Below are 15,192 nucleotides of genomic sequence, written 5' to 3'. Positions count from 1 at the left end.
TAAAAACTATACGATGACATATATATGGTTATATATATAGTTAACATGATTTTATTATAAGTATGTATCTCATTAGGTATTTTAACAATGAGTTATATACATAAAAATGAGACTATTAATTTAAGAAACTCGAAAACGATATATATAACGATTATCGTTATAACAACGTCTTACTAGGTACATATGAATCATATTAAGATATTGATACACTTGGTTAATTATGTTAAATGATAAGTAAATATATTATTAAGTGTATTAACAATGAAATACATATGAAAAAATAAGACTACTAACTTAATGATTTCGAAACGAGACATATATGTAACGATTATCGTTGTAACGACATTTAAGTGTATATATATCATAATAAGATATATTATATATCATAATATCATGATAATATAACAATTTAACATCTTATTTGTTATAATAAACAATGGGTTAACAACAATCAACAAGATCGTTAACCTAAAGGTTTCAAAACAACATTTACATGTAACGACTAACGATGACTTAACGACTCAGTTAAAATGTATATACATGTAGTGTTTTAATATGTATTCATAAACTTTTGAAAGACTTTAAGACACTTATCAAAATACTTCTACTTAACAAAAATGCTTACAATTACATCCTCGTTCAGTTTCATCAACAATTCTACTCGTATGCATCCGTATTCGTACTCGTACAATACACAGCTTTTAGATGTATGTACTATTGGTATATACACTCCAATTATCAGCTCTTAGCAGCCCATGTGAGTCACCTAACACATGTGAGAACCATCATTTGGCAACTAGCATGAAATATCTCATAAAATTACAAAAATATGAGTAATCATTCATGACTTATTTACATGAAAACAAAATTACATATCCTTTATATCTAATCCATATACCAACGACCAAAAACACCTACAAACACTTTCATTCTTCAATTTTCTTCATCTAATTGATCTCTCTCAAGTTCTATCTTCAAGTTCTAAATGTTCTTCATAAATTCCAAAAGTTCTAGTTTCATAAAATCAAGAATACTTCCAAGATTGCAAGTTTACTTCCAAGTTTTCTAAATCCATTCCAAGTAATCATCCAAGATCAAGAAACCTTTGTTACTTACAGTAGGTTATCTTTCTAATACAAGGTAATAATCATATTCAAACTTTAATTCAATTTCTATAACTATAACAATCTTATTTCGAGTGGAAATCTTACTTGAAATTGTTTTCGTGTCATGATTCTGCTTTAAGAACTTTCAAGCCATCCAAGGATCCTTTGAAGCTAGATCTACTTTTCTCATTTACAGTAGGTTTATCCAAGGAACTTTAGGTAGTAATGATGTTCATAACATCATTCGATTCATACATATAAAGCTATCTTATTCGAAGGTTTAAACTTGTAATCACTAGAACATAGTTTAGTTAATTCTAAACTTGTTCGCAAATAAAAGTTAATCCTTCTAAATTGACTTTTAAAATCAACTAAACACATGTTCTATATCTATATGATATGCTAACTTAATGATTTAAAACCTGGAAACACGAAAAACACCGTAAAACCGGATTTACGCCGTCGTAGTAACACCGCGGGCTGTTTTGGGTTAGTTAATTAAAAACTATGATAAACTTTGGTTTAAAAGTTGTTATTCTGGGAAAATTATTTTTATTATGAACATGAAACTATATCTAAAAATTATGGTTAAACTCAAAGTGAAAGTATGTTTTCTAAAATGGTCATCTAGACGTCGTTCTTTCGACTGAAATGACTACCTTTACAAAAATGACTTGTAACTTATTTTTCCGACTATAAACCTATACTTTTTCTGTTTAGATTCATAAATAGTGTTCAATATGAAACCATAGCAATTTGATTTACTCAAAACGGATTTAAAATGAAAAAGTTATGGGTAAAACAAGATTGGATAATTTTTCTCATTTTAGCTACGTGAAAATTGGTAACAAATCTATTCCAATCATAACTTAATCAACTTGTATTGTATATTATGTAATCTTGAGATACCATAGACACGTATACAATGTTTCGACCTATCATGTCGACGCATCTATATATATTTCGGAACAACCATAGACACTCTATATGTGAATGTTGGAGTTAGCTATACAGGGTTGAGGTTGATTCCAAAATATATATAGTTTGAGTTGTGATCAATACTGAGATACGTATACACTGGGTCGTGGATTGATTCAAGATAATATTTATCGATTTATTTCTGTACATCTAACTGTGGACAACTAGTTGTAGGTTACTAACGAGGATAGTTGACTTAATAAACTTAAAACATCAAAATATATTAAAAGTGTTGTAAATATATTTTGAACATACTTTGATATATATGTATATATTTTTATAGGTTCGTGAATCAACCAGTGGCCAAGTCTTACTTCCTGACGAAGTAATAATCTGTGAAAGTGAGTTATAGTCCAACTTTTAAAATCTAATATTTTTGGGATGAGAATACATGCAGGTTTTATAAATGATTTACAAAATAAACACAAGTACGTGAAACTACATTCTATGGTTGAATTATTGAAATCGAATATGCCCCTTTTTATTAAGTCTGGTAATCTAAGAATTAGGGAACAGACACCCTAATTGACGGGAATCCTAAAGATAAATCTATTTGGCCTAACAAACCCCATCCAAAGTACCGGATGCTTTAGTACTTCGAAATTTATATCATATCCGAAGGGTGTCCCGGAATGATGGGGATATTCTTATATATGCAACTTGTTAATGTCGGTTACTAGGTATTCACCATATGAATGATTTTTATCTCTATGTATGGGATGTGTATTGAAATATGAAATCTTGTGGTCTATTGTTACGATTTGATATATATAGGTTAAACCTATAACTCACCAACATTTTTGTTGATGTTTAAAGCATGTTTATTCTCAGGTGATTACTAAGAGCTTTCGCTGTTGCATACTAAAATAAGGACAAGATTTGGAGTCCATGCTTGTATGATATTGTATAAAAACTGCATTCAAGAAACGTATTTCGATGTAACATATTTGTATTCTAAACCATTATGTAATGGTCGTGTGTAAACAGGATATTTTAGATTATCATTATTTGATAATCTACGTAAAGCTTTTTAAACTTTTATTGACGAAATAAAGGTTATGGTTTGTTTTAAAAATGAATGCAGTCTTTGGAAAAACGTCTCATATAGAGGTCAAAACCTCGCAACGAAATCAATTAATATGGAACGTTTTTAATCAATAAGAACGGGACATTTCACCCAAAACGTTTGTAAATAAGAATTAAGGCTTAACTAAGACAGAAATCTTGTTGGGACGAACCGAATCTCTAATAGAGCATTGCATGACTAGGCATCATCGACCTAAATTGATTATGGTGAGGCACCCAAATAAGACTATATAAGCATTCATCTTTAATGATTCACAATTTTCTGTTGAGAGTGCCGATGTCTGTGCTCAGAATCATAACTTGCTCTAGATCTGCATTTTCGAGTAACGAAATGTGATATAGGTATGACCAGAAGAGCTAGCCATTTATCAAAGAAATCCTACACACTTACACCACCACCTTTACCACATCAAACCGTCATCCACATCTTTACTACCATCTCAGTTCGAAAATCTAGAAAATGAGATTTCCTCAGAAAAACGCAATGTCACTGCAAAGATCTTACAAAAGTTTACAGGCAGAAAGTTTCTCGAGATAAAAAAGAGTTGTGTTATTGAAAGTTCTGATAAAAGGAGCAGAACCTATAAATTAAAAATGGAGAAATGCCAAAGAAGAACTCGACTGAATGAATGCATGTGAAGAATCACTCACTCTAAAAGAGAAAAAGTTCAAAGAACTTTGAAGTTCTTTTCAAAAATATCAGCACTCGTATCTACCTTTCCTCTCCAAATTCAGAATAAAAGTTTTTAAAAGACCATTTTACCCTTCACACCCTTTAAACAACTTCACCACCACTCCAAAATTCCTTTTTCACCCTTCCAATTTGGACATATGACCTAGAAGCTATGGTTATTAATGCCTTCACGTTAGTAACAAGTATTTGAGTCTTTATCAAGCCTATGACAATGGGTGCAACACGACTGGCTATGAGTGAGTTCATTTCTTAGATCTGTAGGGAACCCTAAATACTTGTGTGATTCGAGTGACCTATGAAAGCTAGCCTAAGTCATGTAACCTCCTCGCATGCTTGCAGAGATAGTTTCAACCCCAACATAGAGGACTTACCTTATCTTCCGCTCTTATAATAAAAAAACCCATTTAGGCCAATAAACGAAAACTTCGAAAGATTTCTTGAAGTTAAAAACGAGAAGTTTGCTTGAGGACAAGCAAAGTCTAAGTGTTGGATATTTTATATCGGCTAAAAAGTCACATTTTTTGCACCGATATTAAGTCCTAAAAATAATAAAGTTCCAAACTTTATCGCCAAAATAATTGCTTTGTCGGTTAATTTTGTAAATTAAGTAATTACAAAGTCGATGCAAGAATAATCAAGTAAAATGGAGCTAAAATGAAGATTTTAGAGCGAAAACGATGAAAGACAAGTCATGACCCCGAAAACCAAGTTACAATCCCGGGAACGAGCAAGACGATCCAAGCAAATCAGGCAAACCAGCACCAGAAATGGCCTGCCAGAACGGCTTTCCATTTTGGCCGGCTTGACAGACCAAGCCAAGAAATGGGCACCCACACCGGGCACCCACACCAGGCACCAGCACCGGCTTGCCCAAAAACGAGCACCCACACCGGGCATGGGCGCCGACTTTCCAGAACGGCTTGACAGCCGTTTCCAGCCAAAACTTTTCTATAAAAAGGCCATTTTTCACATCATTCCAACACACTTCAATTCACTTCCGTCTCTCTCTTAGTACAATAATTAGAGCCATAGTTTCAAGGTCTTCGACTCCGAGCGGGAAATTTAGTACCCGGAGAAGAACGCCGAAGATTGTATTAGGAACAGTCTAGAGTTTGAAGTTGTCACTTTTGTGCTTTCGGAACTCATTTAATCTACTGGTAATTATATCCTTTATCTTTATATAATATCTTATATTATTATGATTTATGATATTGTCACCATGATTAGCATGTAGTTATCTTTAGTGCATGCTATTATGTAGTTAATTATGCAGCCGAACTAATATTATGGATTGTGTATGTTGTCGATATGCTTTCTGATTATGCTTTAAACTCAATCACTTTTCTAACTAATAGAACGTAGTTGTTAGATCTATTATTGGGAAGTCGTGAATTCTGATTTAGAGTACACTATTCGGTGTCACCATTTGATAAGAGAACTCTATCGGATACAACGCAAGCTTGACTGAGGCACACTGGTGGTAGTAAGTCCACCGAGCTTTGGATGCGGACTGAGGACTCTTTCGTAGTAAAACATCTAACTAGGCCTTTAGTACATTGTCAGTCCTAGACCATGCTATTGTAGTCACCAAGCATATAAAATTCGCACGTAAGCTGAAGCACAACGGTTGTTGTAAGAGGCACCTCTGCTAAGTAAAGCCATGGAACCTGGTCAGTGCTGATTAGTACACTTCACCATAACACGGTCTCAAACATTGCACCCCGCTTAAGGGATTCATAGTTAATTAAGTAACTGTTTGTTTAAATTCATAAAGGATTTGACCGTTAGGATGACTGAACATGTTCATGGAAGTCACACCGAATTGGCCATGGTGTTCTTTTTGGTTAAACTCTTTTAAGACCTAACTATCTTTTAAAACCAATCGTTAACGAAAGCATCAACACACATCGCGTCTCTCGGATATGAGATACCTTGTATTTTATTATGCTTAAGAAAGTTTAGACCTTTTGGAACGTTAATACGTCACCTAACCGAGTCATGCAATTGGAAGAGCCGTCTGAACGTGTATGCTTGTAGCTGCATGGGCGTCGGGGGTATGAGACGTTGCTGTCTATTCAGAATCTTCAAGCCTAATGCATTATCTAGTGACATGTCTTCTGACAGGGGTGGTAGGACCAGTGTAATAAATACAAACTCACTACCTATTCATGAGCCAGTATTTCATAATCTTGGCAGATTAACTAACAAAATCATAGCATGCACTTACTTTAACCTTATCTGAATTACAAATTTTATGACATTTACTTTATTTTATTTTATAAGATAGAAAACCCAAAATTAGGTAATTTACAACTACTCCTCTACTTCAAGAATATCCTAAGCTAATAAGTTCGATTCTGTTGACTTCTTAAAATATGACCCTAGGTCATACTTTCGTTTCTCACCATAGGAAGGAGTAGTACAATATAAAAATATTATCCCTTTCTGATAGCTAATTCTGACATTTTACGACTTAACGAAATCGCATAATTAAAACCGTCCGATTTAGGCATATCACTCAACAAGAGCCAGCTCAAAGAACATATGATTAACTTTCAGCTTTAAGGTTACTTAAGAGGCAACTTCAAATGAAGTTAGTTCGACCAGCAGATGAACCAACAAAAGATGCTAGTTTAACCAGCAAGAAGAACCAACATAAGTTGTAGTTCAACCAGCACGGGGAATCTTTAGAGCTAGCACATAAAAGTGATATTCAACTAGCATGAGTTTTAATTGGTCTACAAACTAAGCACTAAGCACCCTGAAAGCTAGTTCACTCGGCTCTTATAATTAATGTTAGACTAGCACTGAAATTTGATGCTTAATCAACTTTGAAAGTTATGATCACCTATCTTTTAATGCTCAGAACAACCAGCTCGAAACGTTGAAGCTCAACCAGATTGAAACGTTAAGATAAAGTAGCCAACATTTAACGATGGAAACCAACCAGCATGATAATCTTCCACGAGCACTTATACTTTAAAAACGTGTGAAACTATTCAATTCAATAACCAGCTCAAGACATGTGCTTAACACGTGTGTGGGTGATTCTAGAATGTTGGGCTATCTAAGGAAGATTCTCATCTATCATTGGCTACTTTTTATCATGGAAGGAGCATTATAAAGTGGCGGGCTTTTTCATATTTTTGTCTTTAATTCTTATTGGCTAATTTGTAAATGCTTGTTCTTTTTGTCTCTTTTTCCTTTTTATGTTTTTGTCTTATTTACAATTAGCTGTAATATTTCCACTATAAATAGAGGCTGATTATCAATTGTAAAACTAGTTTGATGACGAATGAAAAAGTTTGATAGAACTTATCTATTTACTAAAATCTTTGTGTCTTTACAAATCTTTGATTATGGTGACTACGAGTGATTTCTTTATCATTTTTTGTGGTGTTTCTTTATCAAACATTGTGATGAAATCCCAAATCTTCATTTCCAAGTTTATAGTTGTGGTGGAATCATTTTCAGCTATAATCGAGGGTGTGGAGTGTTTCTAGATCTCTGATTGTGGTGGTATCTTATCAATTAGAAGTTTAGATTCTTAAATCTTTGTATCATTCTCTATAATTGTGGAGGTGAATTGGAGTGTTTTCTTGATTCAATTTGTGGTGGCTTAGCCTTTGTTAATTAGGGTTGGGATTCTCTATCTTGGTTACTTGTTCTTGAATGTTTACACTATGTTCTGCCAAGTTTGCTGCTCGATTTGTTCAGATCTATTGGAGAAGAAAGCTTTGAGTGCAAATGCATTTTTAAAAGTGGAATTACGCATCAAGTTGTTTGGCTAAGTGGCGTCTGCATTTGTCTAAATCATATTATTTATTTTAAAACATTATATTTTGATTTGTAATCAACATTGAAATATTACTTTTTCCGCTACAATAAATAATATTTAAAACGTCTCATTTAGAGGTCGTTCTCCTTATTACAATTTGTGGTTACAAAATTTCACATCTACCCTTGGACTATTTTGGGGTGCGTGACACTGCCTCTTCTAAGATCAAATCTCATATAGTCAAACATTTTAGCTTTTTCATTGTCTGTATATGTTCTTAAATTATCTACCTTATACAGGATGTGAGATTTCCATTGAGGAGATTCAATTTTGGAGTCAGCTTCCCTCATATCATCCATAAATGTACTACCATTATTTTCCTCATCAACTTCCTTGGCCATCAAACACAACCTTCGACCAAATGTATAACCAGTTCAATTCTATTCACTATCACTGTCAAGTTGAAGAAGATGAACTGGTCTCATCCCAGTCATGATGTTCAGCCACCAAAACCTTCTTTGGTTTCTTCTCTTTCTTTTTTCCTTTCCAACTTCTTTTATCTATCTGGGCTTTCATAGCTTTTTACTTGTTCTTGTACTTTTCTGACTTGGAGAATGATTTAGCATGAGTGGATTGCTTTTTGAACATGCATTCAGATGCAAAGTGTCCAAGCTTCCCACAATTGTAACATTTTGATTTTGGAGAAGCAGCAGACTTCTTAGAACAACCCTTTGATGGACTCTTACTGAATTTGTATGGTCTGCTGGTTCTACTGCGATTAAAGTCTTAAAACGCTTAGCCATCAGAGCCATTCCTTCAAAATTGTTTTCCACATCATCACTGTCATTGCCTGTTTTGGAACCAATCTTACTTTCGTTTGCTGACTCTTCTTGGGCGGCAAGTTTTTGTGCCAGAAGATCTTTTTGTGCTTTCCTCTTAGAAGTAGCAACAAGAGCAGAATCTTCAACCTTATAAGATTTTTGAAGAAGTGGGAGCAGATTAGAAATTTTCTTTAAGGTTTAACTAAAGTTTAGCTTCTTCCTTCTCATGGTTCTAAAGAGTGCCATAGAGAGAAAACATATCAAATTTTTCAAAGTTTGAGTTATCCTTAAAGGTTCAGTAACTGATTTCCATTTGTTGGGAAAGAATCAGTGAACTTATTGAGTTGTTCAAAGTTAGTGTAAGTAACCTTAATACACTCAAGATCGCTCGGTAGAGATGTGTATCCAATTAAGGTCTGTTCAAAGTCACTCTTATAAGCAAAGAACAATTCATATTGTCTTTTCAAATCAATGATATTGTTTTTTCTAATCTCATCTTTTCCTTCATAAGTAAGGTCACGATAATCTAAAATAGCTTTAGCAGTTGTTTTCTTTTTAATCATTTTTTAAACATGATTAGACATAGATATAACTATAATAGTTTTGATTTTGGGGTCAAGACCAACTATTCTTTTGTGATCATCCTACCACATGTTAGGAGGAAGAAAAACCTCTCTAAAATCATCACTAGGACTGTCCTCAGTGGCAGGGATGGCATTAATAGTTTCAGTAGAAACAAATAGACCATCTCTTGCAATATTGCGAATAAGAGGGTTGACTGATTCAAGATGAAACATCAACCTATCTCTTCATGTTTCATAGTATTCCTCAATAAACTTGGTTGGTCTATTAGTAGATCCATTTCCGAGATTAGAAGAATTGTTGTAAGCGGCCATTGTTGAGTCTCGAATCCAAGATATTAATAACAAGACTGAAGCTTTGATACCAGTTGTTGATCTTATTTAACAACGAAGTTTTGTAAAGGGAGGATGAGTACAAATATTTTTGCTAATTAAAATATTTTCAACAGTTAAGTAAATAATTAAGAAAAGATAACTCAGAGTCAAAGTGTATTTTTCAACTTATTATTTTATTGATATAATATCAAAGAATGACGATCATCTTATAGCAGAAAAGATGATCGGTTGATACAGATTACATCTAGATAGCTTAGAAAATTCTTAAACATATACAAGATTATAGGCTCTATTTATTTACTAACCCACACTACTAACTAAAATATAAGTAGAGTCTTTTTTAAATAGAGTACTAATAACTGGGTAAGAGCTCCATTGTTCGCTGGTCCGAAGGATGTTTGTACTTCAAACTACAAGCTTGTAAGTAAGCATGCGGCTCATTATTTGTTAATAAGCTGTTCCTGGAGCTGCCCAATTCGGGAGGACATACCGTTTGATTAAACAAATGGAATGTTGGGTTCCTTAGGCATTCTCTTTAGGTACAACCATGAATTGTGCATGGGTTATACCTCTGCATCCCACGTTGTCTTGTAAGGTCACTTGTCAGCCACCAACTTGTGCCCTTCTCTTATTTAACTTAGTCTTCAACGTCGGCTGAATAGCATGCTCTGATGTAGACAACACATGAAAAAATTATGTTGGTGGAAAGCATAATTTATCTAAGTGTTGGTTCTGCTTCTTCTTCTTCTACTAGTCAGCAACATCCTTGCTGATACTGAAGAACCCTTATTCTAACTATGTTTTGCTAATAGCCAGAGCAGCAGACTTATCATAAGATCAGCAAACATGCTGATCTATACTTATAACATTTTACATGAACACTTGCTAGACGCACATTACAATTAGTGTTTAATAGATATATTTTTTTATAATTAAATCCTTAATTACATGGGGACTCAACATAATCCCCAAGAGCACGGTATCAACAATTTGCCGAGTATGTAACTAATATTGGCTTTGTGAATAGTAAATGTGACAACTCTATTTATTTTTAAAATTGGTACGGATATGGCTTACTTGCTACTTTATGTGGAAGATATTATTCTCACCACCTCGAGTGACTTCTACATGCGTTAACTATCAAGATGCTAGATCATGAATTTGCTATGAAAGATCTCGGGCATCTTAGTTATTTTATGGGGATTGCTTTTAAACGTCACCCTAATAGTCTCTTTCTCACACAGTCTACGTATGCAAAAGAAATTATTGCTTTAGCGGGAATGACATATTTTAATTCGGTGAAGACACCAATAGACATATCTACGAAATTGTCTTTGAAGTCTGGTTCTCCTATTGAAAATCCATCCTAGTATCGAAGCCTTTGCAGGTGCTTTGCAATACCTCACATTTACTCGACCTGATATTTCATATGCAGTTCAACATGTTTGTCTTCGTAACCATGATCTACGCAAAATTCACCTTCATGCCTTGCATCGTATACTACGTTAATTACAAGGTACACTCCAATTCGGGCTTCATCTTTAAAAGTCTTATGCTTTTCAATTAACTGCATATCAGATGTCGATTGGGATGGTTGTCCGGATACTAGATGCTCTACGTCTAGTTATTATGTATACTTGGGTGACAATCTCATTTCATGGTCATCAAAACGTCAACCGACATCATCACATTCTAGTGCTGAAGCCGAATATCGAGTGGTTGTCAACGTTTTTTCTAATACTTGTTGGATCTGAAGTTTATTACTTGAGTTTCATTGTCCTGTTTCTAAGTGCACTTTAGTATTCTATCATAATTTCAGTGCGATATTTATGTCCGGTAACCTTGTTCAGCATCAGCACACTAAACATATCGAGATGGACATTCATCTTGTACGTGAAAAAGTTGCTTGAGGAGAGATCGTGTTCTTCATATAGCCTCATGTTTACAGATTGCTGATATTTTCACCAAAGGATTGCCTCACTTGTTTTTTGATGACTTTCGAGAAAATCTCAGCATCCGACCTCTCTCATTGAGCCTACAAAGGTGTATTAGGCGTATATATAGTTACCATACGTCGAGATTTGATTATTATAAGAATTGTGTCTTATCTATAATTGTATAGAGATAAGTATGATTAGTTAGAGGCTTGGCCAACAAGACATTGTATCTGTATATATACTTGCTTCGATTGAATAATAAATACAGGGAAAAATTCTATAATCTATCACAAGTAGTTGGAATCACTACCTGATCCAATGGGGAGTTCGAACCTCCTTGCACAAAGGTTTGGAACTTTTTTATTGATGAAAGAAACTTCATCTTGCTATCCGATTCCTTTACTGGAGTTGGGCTCGGTGCATTGTAATGAGCATAGCTATAAGTGACTCTTTCTATCGTTCGGAAAACTGGACTAGCTAACTCTTGTATTGATCAAACACTTGGGCTCACCTTTCCATGACGCAACAACACCTATAATGCAAGGAATAATAGACTTACATCACGATATTTTATTGGAGTCAATACAATTACATCCTAACTTGCAGAAGATTCAACACCCGAAGCTAGTGGTAGTCCTGAGTGTTAAGTCAATCAAGTAATTTTAAATTTTAAATTTGATTATGACAAAACATAGTTATTAACACTAATCAATTATGTTCAGCTAACATAGGTGCATTAAATTGTTCTAAGTGTAAATCAACAGAGACTTCTCATGAACCAACAGTAGATGTACAGAAGAACCAACTCATAAAATACTTAGACGAATTATGTCTATCATTCAAAGGCATAGTTTGTTTCTTGTGTAGTCTACATCAAGCGTGCTTATTGAACTGAAATTGAAGACAAAGTTGAAGAGAAAATGACACAAGTCGGCGGTTGACAAGTGACCTTACAAGACGACAATGGAATGCTGATGTATATCACAGGCGCAGTTCATGGATGTACTTTGTCAACACCTTGTGAGCCCAACATTATATTGTTTATTCAAATAGTCTGTTCACCCATTCAAATAGCTTCAGAACAAAAATAAACCTACGTGCTTTCTACCATGCTTGTCGGCTAAAGTAGAAACACACTTTGGACCAACGGACAATAGACATTTACATTGTTCTAAGAGACTATAAATAGACAACTTTACAAATGTTTTAGTTAGTGGTATGGGATTTAATCAACTGGGTCTGTAAAATCTTGTATATGCTTTTAGTGTGTCTGAGCTATTAAGACATAATTTGTATCAACCGATTATCTATTTTGTTCTAAGATAATCGTGATTCTTTAAGATTATATTATAAAAGTAAGTTGAAAATTACTTTGACTCCTGATGATTAACTTGCTTATTATGCTTAATTGTTTAAAACTTGTTTAATTAGCAAAAAAATTGTGTCCACCCCCTCTACAATACTTCATGTTGATAATCAGGACAACACAACGACAAAACGATCTACGCAACATAAATCCAACACCAACAACACATACGAAAAACCCCAAAACAATATCACATGAGATTCAAACTTACGAATCTGCCACTGTTATCATTTTTCAAACCCGTAATCATCCTTTTAATTATAACTCGCCCACACCATTTACGTTGATCACAATATTTCTTTATTATCTTTCGTTTTTTATCCTTAAAATAATTAAAAAGGTAATATTTAAATATTCTTAATATACCTTTTCTTTTATGACGAATATGGTACTTTAAATAAACATTGTTTCTCTCGAGTTGTTTTTCGATTTCTCAACGGTTGATACGCTAAATGACTAGGCCCAATGAAATCATTTGTGTTTACCATATGAGGCTCACTAACAGTTATGATCGAGCCGACGCAGGCTCATCACAACATCCACTTGGGCCTTTAAACCCATCACGATCAATTTTTGAACTTCCCTCTGAATTAAACGATTCATTGCACTAATTACTTTTTTGAATCCTCGAAAACGAAAATGTTATCTTTTTCAAGGGTATTAAGTTAAAAGTTAAAAAAGTTGTGTTTTGGTGTTGCTGGAAAAAAAATTCTGTTTGCTAAAAATTGTTAGACTACTTAGACTTATATTAGAGGCTCATGTGTTTATATTGAGCCTAGCCCACTTTGAAAATAAAAATCACACTGCCTCATTTCATTACAAGTGTTTACACTTTTTTGCATACAGTTTGAAAAAACTCGTTAACTTTATTCTTCATCGATCAACAGTATTATCTCTATATAATAACATCTTATTTGTTGAAATATAAAGTGGATACTCGAAATTAGACACTTAAAATATCAACGTAGACACTTGTGGTATGAAAATAAAAAAACATTAGTATTTTGAATAATAATTACAAACTATGACAATTATTTAATTATATTTTTATTTGAATAAACAATATGTGTACCATAAAGTTTTGAAAATAAACCTTATCCTTGATTGTCGGCCTAGTGCACCGGTGAAAGCAAGGTCCCAACTTTTATCATATGTTATCATCTAACCAATCAAATATCCATATAGGCATCAACAATAAGCAATCACATATATTGTTTTGTTCTTATAATACTAAAACTCCAACGGACTTTGTTCGTAGGCTCAAGGCCAAAACGACACCAACAAAAAAAAAAAAGAAAAAACAAACTAACACCCCAAATTTTCACACATTTACATTCCTAACTCACGATAACTTCAAAATTATCCTCCCTCCATCTGATTCCAATAGTCCACAGACAAAAAGCACGCAGTTTTAGAAAATTTCACTAACTTTATTTCTCCACCAATGAAATATCTTCTATCGCCAGATCCACCAATGAAATATCATCTTTCCTTTCTATTTATGGAAGTCGACTATCAGAATGGGACAATCCAAAATGGAATACTGCCCTATTGTAATGAGACGGAGGTAGTAATAAAAAAACTTAAATGAACTCCACCCAATTTTTAACGGGTTGTATCTTCCCGCTCACCGCGAGTTAAATTTTTTCGAAATCACCGTTCAACTCGAAATAATTTTATGAACATAACGCAACTAGCTATGCGCGAAACGAACTGTTTTTAAAAAACGCTAAATATTTCAGGATTTTTTCATACATATACGTACACGTATACTAAACAACCTAAAGTAACCACATTATATCCCTGGTTCTTTTCCCCTTTTATGCGATTTTTTTGGCGTTAAAAACGTGGAGTCCATTAGGTATACTACGTACTAACCACGTGTTTCCAAATTTACCCGTATCAACGCGTTTTTAATTTTGTAAATACATAACGCTACGTTAAATATGAATATGTAATCCGAAAGGCTCCGCCGCATCGCGCGGACCGGTATTTTTCTACCTTATTTCTATTTGAGCAAACACAAACACCATTCATTCATATTCATATTTCATTTCATATATACTACAAAAATGTTAAAAATCCGAATCAGCCCAATCTTGTTCACTACAACTCTGTCACTACTAATCATTTTGATTATCGCAATGATCAAAGACTGTGACGGATTACTGGTCGGATGCAACAATAACACATCAATGGAGTGTCTACTTTCCGACGATGAAGAGCAAGAGCTTATGTTGGATTCCGATGTACACAGACGGTATTTGATGAATAATTATAATAACCTCATTTACAATGCACTAATAGATCATAAACAAGCTTGTACCCATTGTTCTGTTAATAAAAATAATGCATACAACGTGCGCGGGAGAGGTAGTTCATGCACAGTATACAGTGGATGCCAAAGGGGGTCAGGGTAGCATGTTGGTGACGCGGAGGTGTTTTGTATCTTGTTTGTTGTTTGAATCATTCTGGAGCTCTTAATTAGGTTTCTTGCGTAAAATATGTA

Source organism: Rutidosis leptorrhynchoides, chromosome 2 (assembly GCF_046630445.1).
Source record: "Rutidosis leptorrhynchoides isolate AG116_Rl617_1_P2 chromosome 2, CSIRO_AGI_Rlap_v1, whole genome shotgun sequence".
Lineage (NCBI taxonomy): Eukaryota > Viridiplantae > Streptophyta > Magnoliopsida > Asterales > Asteraceae > Rutidosis > Rutidosis leptorrhynchoides.
Note: the sequence above shows the minus strand (reverse complement) of the source record.